This window comes from Macaca mulatta, chromosome 15 (assembly GCF_049350105.2).
Source record: "Macaca mulatta isolate MMU2019108-1 chromosome 15, T2T-MMU8v2.0, whole genome shotgun sequence".
NCBI classification, from domain to species: domain Eukaryota; kingdom Metazoa; phylum Chordata; class Mammalia; order Primates; family Cercopithecidae; genus Macaca; species Macaca mulatta.
The window spans coordinates 104036692-104053270 of NC_133420.1; the positions used below are offsets into that span (position 1 = coordinate 104036692).

General features: G+C 36.5%; 1 protein-coding gene across 3 annotated transcripts in view; it reads right to left on the reverse strand.

Moving 5' to 3' along the window:
- Positions 1–16579, reverse strand: part of ALDH1A1 (aldehyde dehydrogenase 1 family member A1) — a 185367-nt gene that overhangs the window by 126570 nt on the left and 42218 nt on the right. Inside the window, exon 1 of one of the 3 annotated variants that reach the window (XM_077966215.1) lies at positions 16299–16534. The exons of the other annotated variants lie outside the window; for them this stretch is intronic. The gene's annotated coding sequence lies outside the window, so the exon portion shown is untranslated. Of the gene's footprint in view, positions 1–16298; positions 16535–16579 lie in introns of those variants that run through there. 3 annotated transcript variants of the gene reach the window in all.

A 16579-nucleotide genomic window follows, 5' to 3' on the forward strand; every position in this document is an offset into this window, starting at 1 on the left:
TTATTCCTAGTTTACTGCATAGTTTTTTATTTTTAATAAAATCATGTTGAATCTTGTCAAGTGCATTTTCTATAACAATTGAGAAGATCAGTAAATTTTTGTCTGTCATTACATTCATGTGGTGGATTACATTGTTTGATTTTTGTATATTAAAATATTGTTTCATTCCAGGGATAAATTCTAATTGGTCATGGCATATCTCTTAGTCCATTTGTGTTGCTATAAAGGAATATTTGAGGCTAGGTTAATTTATAAAGAAAATTTGGCTCAGGGTTTGGCAAGCTGTGTAAGAAGCATAATGCCAGCATCTGTTTCTGATGAGAGGTTAAGGCTGCTTTCACTCATAGAAAAAGGTGAAGGGAAGCCAGCATGTGCAGAGCTCACATGGCCAGAAAGGCAAGAGAGAGAGGAGAAAGAGGTATCAGGCTCTTTTTAGCAACCAGCTCTTGTGGGAACTAGCAGAGCAAGAATTCACTCATTACCACAAAGATGGCATTAAGCCATTCATGAATAATCCACTCCCATGACCCAAAGACCTCCTAACTAGGATTCACCTCCAACACTGGGGATTAAATTTCAACCTGAGATTTGGAGGGGACAAACAAACCAAATTATTGCAGTGTACAATCCTTTACCTACACCATTGAATTCAGTTTGCTAATATTTTGTCGAGAATTTCTGCACCAGTGTTCATCAGGGATATTGATCTGTAGTTTTCTTATAGTGTCTTTGTCTGGTTTTGTTATTAGGATAATGTTAGCCTCATATAATGAGTTTGGAAGTGTTCCCTCCTCTTCAGTTTCTGAAGCGTTTAAAAAGAACTGGTGTTAATTCTTCTTTAAATGTATGGTAGAACACAGCAGTGAAGACATCTAGTGCTGGGTTTTTCTTTGTTGGGAGAATACTGATTATTGATTCAATCTCCTTACTAGTCATACTTCTGTTCAAATTTTCTTTTTCTTCATGATTCGGGCTTAATAGAGTGTATGTTTCTAGGAATTTATTTATTTAATTTAGATTATCTAATATTTTGGCATACAAATCATTCATATTCTTTTTTTTTTTTTTTTTTTTTTTTTGAGACGGAGTCTCGCTCTGTCGCCCAGGCTGGAGTGCAGTGGCCGGATCTCAGCTCACAGGAAGCTCCGCCTTCCGGGTTCACGCCATTCTCCTGCCTCAGCCTCCCGAGTAGCTGGGACTACAGGCGCCCACCACCACGCCTGGCTAGTTTTTTGTATTTTTTGGTAGAGACGGGGTTTCACCGTGTTAGCCAGGATGGTCTCGATCTCCTGACCTCGTGATCGGCCCGTCTCGGCCTCCCAAAGTGCTGGGATTACAGGCTTGAGCCACCGCGCCCGGCCCAAATCATTCACATTCTTTGGTAATTCTTTTAAACTCCAATTTGTAGTCTTTGTTCAATTTATGAGTCCTTAATTGTCCAGTTTCATGTTGTATATCATGGCTGGGCCAATGACTCTTTCCCTTCTTGGCCCCATGGGATTCACCCCAGCCAGTGAGTCACAGCCACACTCCTAAGAGCCAGACCACCATCTGAGCTACTATGGCCACTGTCCTGAAGGTGTTTTAGAATAAGGTGGTGTTGTAGTGATGGAGAAAAGTGACAGGCTTGAGGTTTGTTTAAGAGGAAAAATAAAAGATTTCGTGATGAATTGGATATATGAAATGAAGGAGAAAAGAGGTCAGAGAAGACTTGTGATTTCTGGCTCATGCAACCAGAGAGAAAGCAATATCATCCACTGAGTTAGAGAATGCCTAAAGGAGGACAAGTGTATTGCTTATTGATTTTCACTCTGGGGAGGAGATTATCAGTTAAGTTTGGATGAACCAATTTTGAAGTTACTTTTAAATATCCAAAAGAAGATATATATTAGACACTTGGATATACAATTCTGGTATTTAAAGAAGAATTCTAATTTCATATACATCTTCTCCTATGGGTTATTGAAAAATTTCGAACCAAGCCTAAGAGATAAATAAATATGAAAGTCCAGGATCAGAATTATTCTGAAAATATTAGATATGAAGACCTCTTCTCATTGGGATTCTATCTCCCCCAACGTAAGGGAGAAACTAGAGAATGGCAGGAATCCTCTATAGGCAGGTGTCAAATGGACACAGAAGAGCTGGAGGAGGAAAGCATATTCCACTGATGATGGACTACTCCAAGAGAAAAAGAAACAGACAAGACGCAGGGCTATTCATGAGCAAGAACTTCAACACCAATTATCTCCCGCAATAGAGGAAGCTATCACCAGTGAATACCAGATTCTCACTGAATTTACCAAACAGGCAAACTATTTCTCTATCCAAGGGAGAAATGGCAAGGTAGAGGGAGGAACCAGAAGCGTTTGTTCTCATACTGTTCTGTGTTAGGGAATGGAGGCTGAAATACCATTTCTTTTATGACAATGTGAGGCATTGTGATAGGGTGAAGTTGAGTGGCTAAAGGTTTCCCTTTAATAAAATAAACCAAAATCATGTAAAGAACAAAGAACAGGAATTTTAGTTCAAAATTATTTTGTTATATTCTAATTTTAGAAAGGAGAAACTATGGAGCTAAGTTTATATAAAAGAAAATAATTAACATAATTACATTTTTAATAAGCAAAGATGATGGTATATTAGTGTACATATAAAGATATTATAAGAAGCCTACAGATGGCTGCCTAGAAGTAGCTTTCCAGGGCTTGGCCATTGTCATGAGCCAAGTGTTCATGGAAAGAGAAAACCTCCACAGCCTGAACTTAACCAACAATAACAAAGCCTAAATGTTTTATCTCTTGAAGATATTCACTGTGGTGAATAGCAGATTTAATGTAATTGGTCTACTAGGAAATATCTTACAAGACTTTTTTAAGTACAGCTGCAAAACAGTTCCACTCTTACTTAGCTATTATTCCATACAGAGCTACTATAGAGCTAAATTTTGAGCTCTTACTACTGTGCTAGTTAATCACTGATTGACTATATTTTCGGTGGGAAAATAATAGATATCTTGTTACAAAGTTAAACAGCCTTTTATATAAGTAATATCTTTTGTTAGTAATGCTAATGGGGAATTTTCTTTTATAATTTTAATTTTTGCCTTCTAGTTGTTCATAAACTCAAAAGGTATGCATATTTGTTGTTAAAACTCAAACATTATGAAGGTAGACATAGCATCAGAATACTGTGTGGTATTCAGAACTTAGTACCAGCTGCTTCTCTCCATCTCCACCGACACCTTATTCTAAAACATCTCATGACAGTGGCTGTATAGTAGCTCAGACAGTGGGCTAGCTTCTGGGAGTGTTGGTGTGACCCACTGGCTGGAGTGAATCCCAGGCGGCCAGTTTTTGCACCTTCTAGAGGGCATTTCACCTTCTCCTCTCTTTCTCCAGAGTATCATAATTCACAATTCCCACAGTATACCTTTACAGAACTTTATTCATGCATTTACACATTTATGTAACTTTTCTAACATATGGAAAATCATACTACATAGTACTAATATTTTCATTATTTCCCTTGGTACTATTTTTATTTAACTTGCTTTTTTGACTCCACCTAAGCCTCTAAATTGGCACATATAGAACTGCTTGGTTAACTGCAACAACTGCAAGGTAATATTTAGTACTGTGTGAACACAAGATGTTTTGCAGTATTCAGAACCCAAAACAACATTTTTATAATAATATTTAGCATAATATTGGCAGACCTTTGGAAATAACTATTTTAGCTGTATGTTGAAACTACAGACTGCTTTTTATAATTAATATCACAAGAGATACAGTGGAACTTAATAGAAAGACCATTGGACCAGAATGAGGCCTTGAACTAACTTAGTCATTTGACCTTCTGGGATTTACTGTCCTTATTTGCAAACTAGAAGATGTTGGTCCAGATTTTTTTCAATAGTCCTGCTAGCCCTAGAATGGTGTATATGTACAGTATTGGAATTCCTAGTTTTCATTAAGAACATTTCCTATTTGGAAAGTCTTAAATACCTGCCTTCACTCAAACTATGGACAAACTGAGTAAAAACAATATATGTTATCTGTTGTGCATGTCAGATATTTATTGGGAAATTATTTTTTCTGGTATCTTCTTCAATGATTACCTCCAACAACAAATATTTCCCAAAAAGTACTGGCACCATTTTAGATATTGAGTTCAATTTAAAATAAATTAAGAACCTGAGTAGAAATTAAAGTATAAGTAGTTTGAGGGATAAAATCAAGTGAACTAAAATAAAAATTTATGTTTGAAGTGAAGAGAGAATGTCCCTTTAGTTGTGGCAAATATATGCAGGCGGAAAAAAACACAAATAAAAAACATATGGAAATAATATGTGGGAGAATAAAATGTTTGGGTAGCAGTTGCTGGGGAATGAAACTATGGCGTCATTCTGCTTCCTGGAAAAGAACTACTACTCCCCCTTGTGGCAAGTGTGAAAAGCTGGCATCCTGTTAAAAAATGTATTTCATTCTAACGCAAAATGATACAAGATACGTTTGAATTATAGTGACACGCTGCTTTGAAGGGGGAAATAAATGGCATATGTATGCAACTCAAGTAATGATTCTATCCCAGATATAGGCTTAATGTCACCAGAAGAAAAGGACAGAGGATGTTACGTTGTGGCTAGAGAGACCACAAAGGCTGACTGTGGTCAACACATTGTAACTGGTTAGTCAACACCTACTTAACAAATATGTGTTAAGTTAATGTCAACAATTTTGTAAGTTTTGGAAGAGTCAGTACTGAGAATAGTACAAGGTAATATTAAACAGTCATTTTTCAAAAGTGTGCCACTCAACTGGAAAGATAAAATATAAAACAGCCACAAGGAGACAGTTAATTATAAGGGAGTAGATTCTGTACCATACTGAATGGCTTAGAATAGAGGGATTATTGTGGTTACAGAGAGAGGCTTTTAATATATCAAGTAGAAAAGCATAATAAGCCGGAAAATAGTCAATATTGCTAGAGTTTTGTCTGTATAGACTAAATGCAAGAAAGAGTACCTAGGGTCAGATTAAGCAACCTTGCACTAAGTGCTTTAGATTTTATCCCATTTATTTTATAGATGAATGATTATATAGATGAATAGAGAAGTGGCATATGGTCAAATGTTTCAGGAAGTTTAATCTGGGAAAACGTATGCAATAAATTTCTCTTAAGTGGATGTGAATTTAAATGTTTAAAAGAGGTATGATCAAAAAATAAAGTCGTACCTCTCTAGTCCATCATTCCCTATTCCCTTACTCTGCTTTTTTCATATAATTTATTACTACCTGACATTATATTATTATACATGCATTTTTCTGTTTGCTTGTATCCATAACTGGCTGTAAGTTTCATGAGGGTAGGGGCTCTGTTGCTTGTGTTTACTGGTGTAACCCTAACTTCTAAGATAGGATATTTGATTAATAAATGGACATTTGATAAATATTTGTTAATATTATAAATAAATATATATTGAAAAACAAGAGGCTTGAGGCAGGAAGAACAATTGTCTGTTTATCAAAATGATAAAATTTGCTCTTGGAGAGAGGAAGGAAATGATGATAAAAAAGAGACATTCAGTATTTTGAAGACTGAATAACCTAGACTTGATAACTCACTGAATATGGCTGATGAGGAAGAAAGAAGAATGTCAAATTGCTGAGGCTGCAAGATTATGTGCATGGCAAGATGGTGACAGTGGTGAAAAACATTGGGGCAGGCTGGCATGGTGGTTCACACCTGTAATCCTAGCACTTTGGGAGGCTGAGGCAGGAGGATCACTTGAGGTCAGGAGTTCAAAACCAGCCTGGCCGACATGGGGAAACTTTGTCTCTACTAAAAAAAAAAAAAAAAACTAGCCAGGCATGGTGGTGGGCCCCTGTAATCCCAGCTACTCAGAAGGCAGAAGAATTGCTTGAACCTGGGAGGCAGAGGTTGCAGTGAGCTGAGATGGTGCCACTGCACTCCAGCCTGGGAGACAGAGGGAGACTCTGACTCAAAAAAAAAAAAAAAAAAAAAAAGGCATAGTTATTCTGAACTTAAAAAGCTCTTACTAAGGATTAAATGAGATAATGTGTGTAATGCTGAGAATTGTAAAGCTTTTCGAAAAGGTGCACTAAAGGGCTTATTGGTGGTAGGGGTGGGGAAACAGGGCAAGAGGAAGGCCATTGCAAACGTATTCTTCTTTGTAAGCAGAGTACTAACGTACAAAATTTAAAATTCCAAAAAAAATTTCAACAGTTAAACCTCCAGTGGCAGTTTCACGCTTTGCAGCCTTTTACCGTGGGCTCATGGTTTCTCCTCCAAATGTAACTCAAAGAGGGCCTTCATTTTTAATGGAACAGTTTCTTCAAAATAAAAAAAAAAGACTTCTTAATCAACACTTTTAAATTTTTAAACCACAAGAGTAACTGTTTTTGGAGAGTCTTCATGTGCACTCTTGGTTTCACCAAATAGCTAACTAGGTGGACAGCAGGCTTTTTGAGGATTTTCAGGATTTAAGCTTCCCCCCCTCCTTTACATCGTCATATACTGATGGTGATTCTCTTTAACTGAGAAAAAATTTACCCCTGCTTACTTCAAAACATTAATATATTAGCGGAAATCACAAATTCAGTGAACCTGACTTCTTCTTTAAAAAAAGTACAGTTCCCCTAGCAGATATAAGCAAATTTATGGAAATATGTTTTATGTTAACAGACTGTATTATTTCCTAAGTAGGAAGAATAAAAAGCACACATTTTATTAAGAGCACATGGTTAAACATGGGTATTTTGAAACTGGAATAGTATTATTAAGAAGTAGAATATGCTCTAATTAGAGTCTTAGAAAAAATAAAATAATAATGGACCATCTTTTCCTGAAATGAGTGAGTCCTTCTTAGAACAGACGAATTAGACGTCTTCTTGAGTTTGTTTCCAGCCTTCTAAACCAATTCACTGTATTTTCAAGTGAAATCCAGACTTCTTAGTATAGCAACAGTAAGTGCTCCCAGGGTCAAGTATTCTTTAAAATTGTCTTTATAAAAGAAGAGAAGCTTTTATATTCATTTAAGAAAATTTCAAATATTCTAATGCTGCCATTTTAAAAGAAAGGATTAAAAAAGAGTCTTGGTTTACTTAGCTCTAAAATGTTTAGCAGTAATAAATGAATAAAGGATTAAGCTAAAAAGAAATGTTTTTGCAATCAGCAAGAGGAGATGCTTGGAAAAGAATTTTAACCACATGTCCAGTTTTTCTAGTTATTCCACAGGAACAGCTGAATGAGAAACATATAATATGTAACATGGAACTGTATTATGATGTTATAAACTGAAAAGGAACCCCAATGTGTGCAGATTTTTTTTCAGTTGAGAGTTTCAGTCATTTTCTAATTGTGGTAATGTATACTTACCATAAAATTTGCCATTTAAATATTTTCAAGTGTACAGGGAGTGGCATTAAAGTAGCATGAAGTACAGTCACATTGTGATATAGGCATCACCATCCATCTCCAGAACTTTTTGCATTTTCTCAAACTGAAGCTCTGTACCCATTAAATAATAATTTCCCATTTGCCCCTGCACCCATTTCTGGCAACCGTCATTCTACTTTTTGTCTCCATGAATTTGACTACTCTAGAGACCTTATATTAGCAGAATCATACAATATTTGTCCTGTGATTGGCTTTTTCACTTAGCATAGGGTTTTGAAGCATCATTCATGTTGTAGCATGTGTCCGAATTTTCTTCCTTTTGAAGGTCAAATAATGTTTCATGGCTTATGGACACCATATTTTGTTTATCCATTTATCATTCAGTAGGCATTCAGATTGGTTGAACATAGGTGTACAAATTATCTGTTCAAATCCTGTTTTCAATTCTTTAAGATACATGCCCAGAAGTAAAATTGTTGGATCATGTTAAAGAAAAAAATCATTCTGAAATTGATGAAAAAGGTAAAGAAAATTTTGGACTGTTGTGATAGGTGGCAAGACTATCGCCTTAGGGGAGAGAGAATACAGCAAGGACAGCTGGGGGTCCAGAGGCAATCAGCAGAGTGACTGAGTCAGTGGACAGAAAATTACTAAGAGGACACATGAAGGTAAGATGGTTCTTTCTAACCTGACTTAACAGAATTCTTGCTGAAGCCAGACTGTGGTGATTTGACATCAAATGTGGGGGATGAGGAACTTGATCTGATCCCAAGGGTGATCAGATATCAAGGGTGGGGGATTTTCTCTAAAGGGACTTAGCAGGACTCCTGTTGTAGTTGGACTACGCAGGCCTAAGACAGGGCCCCAAAGATGAGAGCTAGTTAAAAAGAGGGCTGAAGAGAGACTAACTAAAGTTAGGTCAGAGAGAGAGAGTCTCATCAATTATACGCAATTCAATGTTTTATTTTTTGAGGAACCACCATACTGTTTTCCACAGCAGCTGCATCATTTTACATCCCAACAGGAATAAACAAAAGTTCCAGTTTCTCCATATCCTTGCCAGCATCATTTATTTCCTGTCTTGTTTTTCTTTTGTTTTGATTTTTAATAGCGATCTTAATGGGTGTGAAGCAATATCTCATTGTTGCAATTTTGATTTGCGTTTCCGTGATTAGAGTTGTTGAGCATTTTTTTCCATGGGCCTGTTAACCATTTGTATACCTTCCTTGAAGAAATGCTTATTCAGGTCTTAATCTGTTTTTAAACCAAGTTTTTGTTGTTGTTATTGAGTTGTTAGGAGTTCTTTTTATATTCTGGATGTGAATTTCTTATCGGACATATGATTTGCAAATCTTTTCTCTCATTATGTGAGCTGCCTTTTTACTCTGTTGAGAGTGTCCTTTAATACAACAAAGTTTGTAAATATTGGCGAAGGACAAATTGATCTTTTTTTAATTTTGTTCCCTGTGCTTTTGGTGTCACATTCAAGAATTCATTGCTAAACCCACTGTCATGAAAATTTTTAACTATGTTTTCTTATAAAAGTTTTATAGTTTTAGCTGTTATGTTTAAGTTTTAATTTCTGTACATGGTATAAGGGTCCAAATTTATTCTTTTGTATGTGAATATTCAATTTCCTCAGCACCATTTGCTAAAAAGACTTTCTTTTCCCCATTGAATACTGTTGGCATTCTTGTCAAAAATCATTTGACCATGTAAGTGAGAGTTTATTTCATGACTCTCTCTTCTATTCCATTGGTCTACATCAGTCTTTATGCCAGTACCACACTGTTTTGACTAGCGTAGGTTTGTGTACTTTTTGAAAACAGGAAGTGTGAGACTTCCAACTTAATTCTTCTGTTTCAAGTGTTTTAGCTCTTCAGGGTCCTTTGTGATTTCATATGAATTTCAGGATGGATTTTTCTAATTCTGCAAAAACACCTTTGGGATTTTGATCCATGAACATGAGATGTCTTGCCATTTATTTTTTTCTTATTTAATTTCTTTTAGCAATGTTTTACAGTTTTCAATTGTAAGTTCTTCATCTGCTTAGTTATGTTTATTCCTAAGCATTTAATTCTTTCCAGTGCTATTGTAAAATAGAATAGAATTGTTATTCTCTTTGCTGTGGACCCATGTATTAGATACAGAGCACATTAAGCTAATAAACTGCATCACAAAACAACACATGTGATTATGATTTACTTGACAAGCCTGAACACACACACATGAAAAATTAAAGAGGAATTTATTAGTATGGCCTTTCCTTTTTAAAAATGACATGTCATGCATATTGTTTATTATTTAAAATGTAAATGAACATTGAGTGAACTCCCTGTTGTTATTGTTTTTGTCTTCACTTTCAATGTGTACGATGCTCCATGGTAATTTTTCACATTACTAATTTGAAATTTACCAAAATAAAAAATATTTATAAAAAATTATATTATAAAAAAAATGTTTGAAAGAAAATGTTTGTGGTTTGTAGAAATTGAGACCGAGTAAAAAGTTTAGGACAGTAGAACATATGCCACAAATAAAGTGTTGTTTATCTGAAGGCAAAATTATTTGTGTGATTTCTGCAATGGAAAATTGGAGTCTCCAAGGAATGAGCTAGGGAATATTAAATTAAAATTTATATCACATCGTAGATAAGTGACATAGAAGAACAAGTTCTTATTCTCGAGCTGAATCTTTATAACTTACGAAGTAAAAACTTGGTAATATTTTACATTTTTAAGAAAAGTGGCTGCGTGTAGTTGCTCACGTCTGTAATCTCAGCACATTGGGAGTCGAAGGCGGACAGATCACTTGAGGTCAGGAGTTCAAGACCAGCCTGGCCAACATGGCAAAACGCCATCTCTACTAAAATTAACTGGGCATGGTGGTATGCACCTGTAGTCCCAGCTACTTAGAGGCTGAAGCAGGAGAATTGCTTGAGCCCAGGAGGTGGAGGTTGCAATGAGTTGAGTTTGTGCCACTGCAGTCCAGCCTGGGCAACAGAGCAAGATGCCATCTCAAAAAAAAAGAAAAGAAAAGTGAGAATTTCCTGTGTTGTAGAATAAGATGTGTTGTAGAATAAGAATACTTTTTTCCTTACATGAATTATCTATTTCAAATGAGTACATTGATAAAACTCATCATGTGATTTTCAATATTACCTTTCCTGATGTAGCAGCAGCAACAATATTAATAATAATAGCAACCATAACTTCATTAATTGAGATCCTCCTATAAGTCAGCATTTGACATATACTTTTCTAGTCATCACAGCAAACTGCAAATAAGAAAAATGAAGAGGTTCAGAAAAGACAGGGGAGCTTCCCAAAGACAATTGGCTAGTACCATGCTATCTTTCCTCTTCTATATACTTTGGCATTAGTAATCCCCTATTTCCTTTTGACACCAGCATGTCTATCACACAAGCATGACAAGACAAGCTTGTTGGTCCCATTTGTATTTTCTCATTGGTTTGAAAGCTAGTGTATAGGGACCACATTTTCCTCCTTAATATAGACGCTAGTCATGTCAGAATCCATTGTGTGTCAGTAGCATTTCCTGGGAATCTATGTGTGTCAGTACCATTTCCTGGGAAGGTTTGCATACTACTAGCTTCGTATCTTCAAATAATGTTAAGAGTTTTAGCATTGAACTATGAGAACAACACAAACAATATTACAATAAGGAAACATAAGAACCATTTTAAGTACAGAAATGGAAATACTGATAAAAATTTTGATTTATAGAAGCATGATTTTAAAATCAAAGTAGATTAACATTTTCTTAACAGAATAATATATGCTTATTGTAAGAAAATAATCAACACAGCAAAGTATGAAAAGAAGGTAAATATCTTCCCAAATCTCTTCATGAACACATGAGAATATGCCTCCAGATATCATCTCTTTACAGATATATGTGTATGTGTTTGGGCACGTGTATAATTTTATATAGATAATTCATTCCTATGCATGTGGTGTGGTGTCTACTTTTTTACTCAGTAATGTGGCAGGGACATCTTCATGGTTATAAATATTGAGATAGTGCTATCATTTTTAATAGATGCAAAGTATTCTTTATGTAAAATGCTATATTGAAGGAAACATAGATGGTTTTAAAATTTCACTGTCATAATCAATGCTATGATTAGCTTTTTTGTGCATGCATTTTAATTCCCTTGGCTAATGATCTCTTCAAGATAAATTCCAAGATGTTGGATATTTGGGTCTAAGGGTAGAAGCATGATGTTACAGTATAAACCTGTAAGCTACTTGGTTAGAAAAAGTAGAAACATGTTGTTTAGCTACTTGTATAGATTTGCCAACCTGTATATACAAATACCTCTAACATGTAAGGAATAAGTCCATTTTTATTTTTCTATGAGGTATTTCTGAGTAATTATTGATTTTTCCTGAACAGAATAACGTTCTCTCAAGGCTTTGTGATCCTTTTTTGCTACTGACATTGTTGTCTATCACAGGCACCAAGTTTAAGAGGCACAATTATAACTGTTCTCAGAAGTTCCTGATAGAAGTCACAATAATCCACCAACAAACTATAAATTCCATACTTCCTCAATTCAGACATATCAGACACTAACAGAATGGCAGGCCAGAAAAGTTATTCACGGGCTCATTAGTTCCTGATCCCAGATGTAGATAGCCAGATCTATCTACAGATAGCCAGATCTATCTATCTATCTTCCTTTCAGAGGAAGTTTTTGTTGACAAATATTCTTGGCACATTCTTCCAAAAAGGTATCAATCTGAGGAATCTAGCCTGAGCATCAAAACAGTAGCATGAAACTCATATTTTATTGCTTTCTTTTCCTGTATCTTGGACCCCAAATAGTTATCATGAGGCTTAGCTTTCATCATTCTACAACCTGATTTTTAAGAAGAAAAAAATGGTTGGATTGCAGCAAAGGCAAAGAAACAAAGGCAGCTAACATCTGTCATACTTCAGTCACATAGGCTTATCTTCAAGTTCTTGCATCAAACTCTATTTCAGTTATCAGAATTGTAGCAAATGGTTTTTTTTTCTATATGCATATCAAGCAAAAGAGATTTAAGCTGCTTTTCTAAAAGGAACCAATACGGGTGGTCTATATTTGAGACTTTATGAGTATCTCCTACTCACTGTCAAAAACATTGCTGTGTATATATGTGAGAAGTATTTATGTGTGTGGTGGTAGAGGGGTGGATTTGGACACATGTGCAAAGGATGGAGGGGCAATGCTAATAAATAATGCAAGTCTTCTGTGCACAGAAATTTGGTACATTCTGATACAGACATTTGTGTCTATAGAGTTGTGGCTTTTATGATTGCCATTTTGATAAGACAAAAGGAGAAATATTAAAGTTGCTATTTTGTGGGGAGAGGTAGTGGCAAGTCTTCCTAACAGCATCTTCTCTAGAAAATCTTTCTTCCTATTTTAAATGCAAGATGTATAAAATCCTTCTAGTATCGTGGGAGTCCAGACTTCCATAGCAGAGCTGACTGCAGGGGGCAGTCAGTTTATAAATATGCTAAATATCATTACACGGCAGCATTGTCCAAAAGAATATATTTAGTTTGGCACAAATGCCAAGAGAGCTGTTTTTATTGGGTGTTCTGGAAATACATCCAGAATGGAAATTTTTATGTCAACATTTTATTGAGAACTATCAAAAGATACACTTTCGAGGAAATAGAGAAAGCCAATTTGGGCAGAAGGTGAACACAATCCACAAGGTGTATGTGGGTGCAACCAAAGTCTTAATCCATCTTCTAAGGAGCTCTGGAGCTGGAATGAGGCTTCACAGCTTCCTTGGACTAGATCAAAACATCAGGGCCTTTGTGTCTCTACATTCATCAATTGCTGACCGTAGGCCACCTGAAAAGAAGGAACATCTCGAGGGAGGGAGTGTCCTAAAACCAAGAGCAAAATTTCCTGAGATGCAGTTAAGAACCATCAGCAGCAGAAATTCCCATCAGCTGCCTGGATGTATGTGTTGACCCTGAAGAGCAGATCTGGGCAAGACACCACAGTATCTACTCCAACAGCCAAGGAAGGAAAAAGGGAGAAAGCAAGGCTAGGTTTCATAGAATCAAGTGTGTCTTGAAGACTGGTGTTTTCAGGTCTACAATGTAGAGTGTAAGGACATCCTAGGCAAAGAAAACATTGAATACTACAGCATAAGGACTGGTAAAACTTAAAAATGTGGGCAAAATTCTAGGTCTGTACTGACTAAGAGGAAGGAGAGAGAATCAAAGCAGATAGTACAAAATGAAAGGGACCCAATAGCAAAAGATGACACTGGAAAGGCAGATAAGAGTCAGTCACAGATGATAATGAATGAAACTCAAAGCATTGTGCATCCTGCAGGAAGTGAATAAGCAATGTGACCGGACTTGTTCATTTGAAAACTGATTAGGCCAGCAGAGTGGAGTATGACTCGGGGAGAGACTAGCAACAAACCCACTAGATCTGAAGCACGGCAGGCATGTTAGTTACTCCCAATATCCAGTCTACCTGCCTTCCTTACTAACTGCCCTTTCTTTTCTTTGCAGTGGCAGTATTACAAGCCAAATACTTTATCATCCTCTTGGATATGATAAAACTTAAGCAAAAGTCTACTGGTGGCTTTGGGGAAAGCTCAAGTTTCTTAAGTGATAGAATGATACAGATGTGGCTGACATAGACTTTTCCCCCTTCTTTTGTTTGGAACACAGATGTGATGGCTAGAGCTGCAGCAGCCATATAGCAACCAAAGGGAAAGGCCTAAAGAATGGCAGAGATATCACCCCACGTGTCACGAAAGTACCGAACCAATGGAAGCAGTCACCCGCATGTAGGTATTTTGTTATGTAAGAAAGATAAATTGTGTGCATTTAAGCCATTTGTTCTTACTGGCTGCTGAGTGTAATATACAAAGCTATTAAAATAGTCCAGAAAATATTTGATGGGGACCAGATCTTGGTAACAACAATTGGGAATAGAAATGCCAGGACAATGAGAAACATGTAGATGGCTGAATTCACAGGACCAAGTTACTAGCTGTGGGTGACAAGGGAGACTGAAGACTCAGGAATCACTGAGATTCTGATTTAAGAAGATTTTTTTCCATGTTCACCTCCTGCCATCTTGTATCTCACTTTATTTCTTAACCATATTTAGTTCTTTTGAACCTCTCTTCCTTTTAAAATGTTCTTCTCTGCTACATTGCTTCATTCCAACTTCACCTAGTAAGCTCCCATTTATACTTTAAATTTACTTTAAATATCACCTTCTCCTTAAAGTACTGCCCACCTAATCCCTAAAAATAGAATATTCCTCTTCTGTGGACAAAACTACTATTTTTGGATGATTATCATTGTGCCAGATATTAAATGCTTTACAGAGATCAAATAATTTTTATTCTTTTAACTACTCTCTGAGGCAGGTACTGCTAGATGTATCTTATATGACAATTTCTTATATGAAGTCACATCAGTGAGGATGGTTATTGTTTACAGTAGAAGCTTCAGGTTTCAGTTGAAGAATTCTCCACTAGAAGGTGGCATAATCAAAGGCAAAGGGCACAGATATTAAAAATATTTGGTTTTAAATCTTTTTTTCCACCACTCACACACTGTTAGCCTGAGCAAATTTTTAAGTTCCCTGGGCCTCAGAGCTCATCATATGTAAAATGAGAAAAATAATTGCAACCCCTTCAAAGGTTGGCTATGAGAAATAACTGAAATACAAATGACTTTAAAATGCCTTATCCTTGTAAGCACACAATAAACACGAACTGTAACAATTATTATCGTGGAATGGATTTTCCTCTTAACCAACGGGACTACATGGCAATTCTCATTACCCTCTTCGATCAAACCTTTTAAATAGCACATTATTAGTCAGCTACTATCAACTGTCTATAAAATGGGTACTTGCATAAATAATTTGATAGAGCTACCTAATACATTAATCCAATGTGCAGTTAGTTACATTAGAGAAGAAGAAACTTCATGAGAAAACATTAGAAGTAAAACATTTTTTTTTTTTTTTTTTTTTTTTTTTAGCAGTAGCTAAGTATGACATGATTAAATGTCAATTACCAAAACATCTGCCAGCGGGTCAGAAAATTCCTGTGGTTTGTAGGCGCTTGTCAGATTTTTTTGGTTGTGTGACTTTTGAAGTCTAGCTATTTAGAAACCCATGATATTTTTTTGAACCTGACACCACAGTAACACAGTAGGTCATGGCCTGAAAGTTACTGTTGAGGGAATATATTAGGTTGAGTACTTCCCTTGGGGGCTGGCTTTCTCCCCTTTATGAGAAAGTACTGACTATCATTGATTATTCTTGGCACTCTCATTAAATCTGACCTTGAAACTCAGAATATTTAGGAAGCCAAAAATTTCAATGTTAAAAAAAAGTCTATTATGTAATAATTTGCAGACACCCTGACAAGAAGGTGGTCCAAAAACCACAGGTCATTTACCCAGTTACACAGAAAAACTTGCATTATGTAGAAAAACTGGCATTTATCCAGATTGGGCAAAAATGCCTTAGCGCAGATGGGAATATTTTCTCAAACCAAAGCTACCAATATTGCACTCAGAAGTTAACTGTTCTAGTTGTGGAAGTGCAGGTCTGTCTGGTTGGTGAAGACTCGCGATGAATCTACCAAGCTCATCTGAGAAGGTGGACCTACGATCCCTTTATTTTGTGTTTCATGGATCCTCCTGTCCCTGCACTTGCTGACCACTCAGAGAACTGCGCGCATTTTCCTGGTGCCGAAGTCCAGTTTGGAGAAAAGGAATTCAAAACTAACATCACAGCAACCTCTCTGTACAGCTCCTCCCTGTTTCTCCCTCCCTGTTCCTTGTTATACATCTTTCTATCCTACCTTCATTTGTCACCAGCAATTTTAAAATGATTTCGGCTTTCCATCTCCCTTCTCTTCTGTCTTGCTTTCTTCAAAGATCAATTTCCATCCTACTCCCTCCTACAGAAGCCTTAGCTCCAAATGCCTTCGCTCTGACTCCACTCACAGTGGAATCTCCCAGCTTCCCAGACCCAATCCTGGCCACAAAAGCCTCTCCACTCCTCTCTCCTGCTCCCAGTGCCCTTGATCAAGCTCCAAACTCCTCCCCACACAGGTCAAAGGTCCACCCGTCCCGTCTTCCA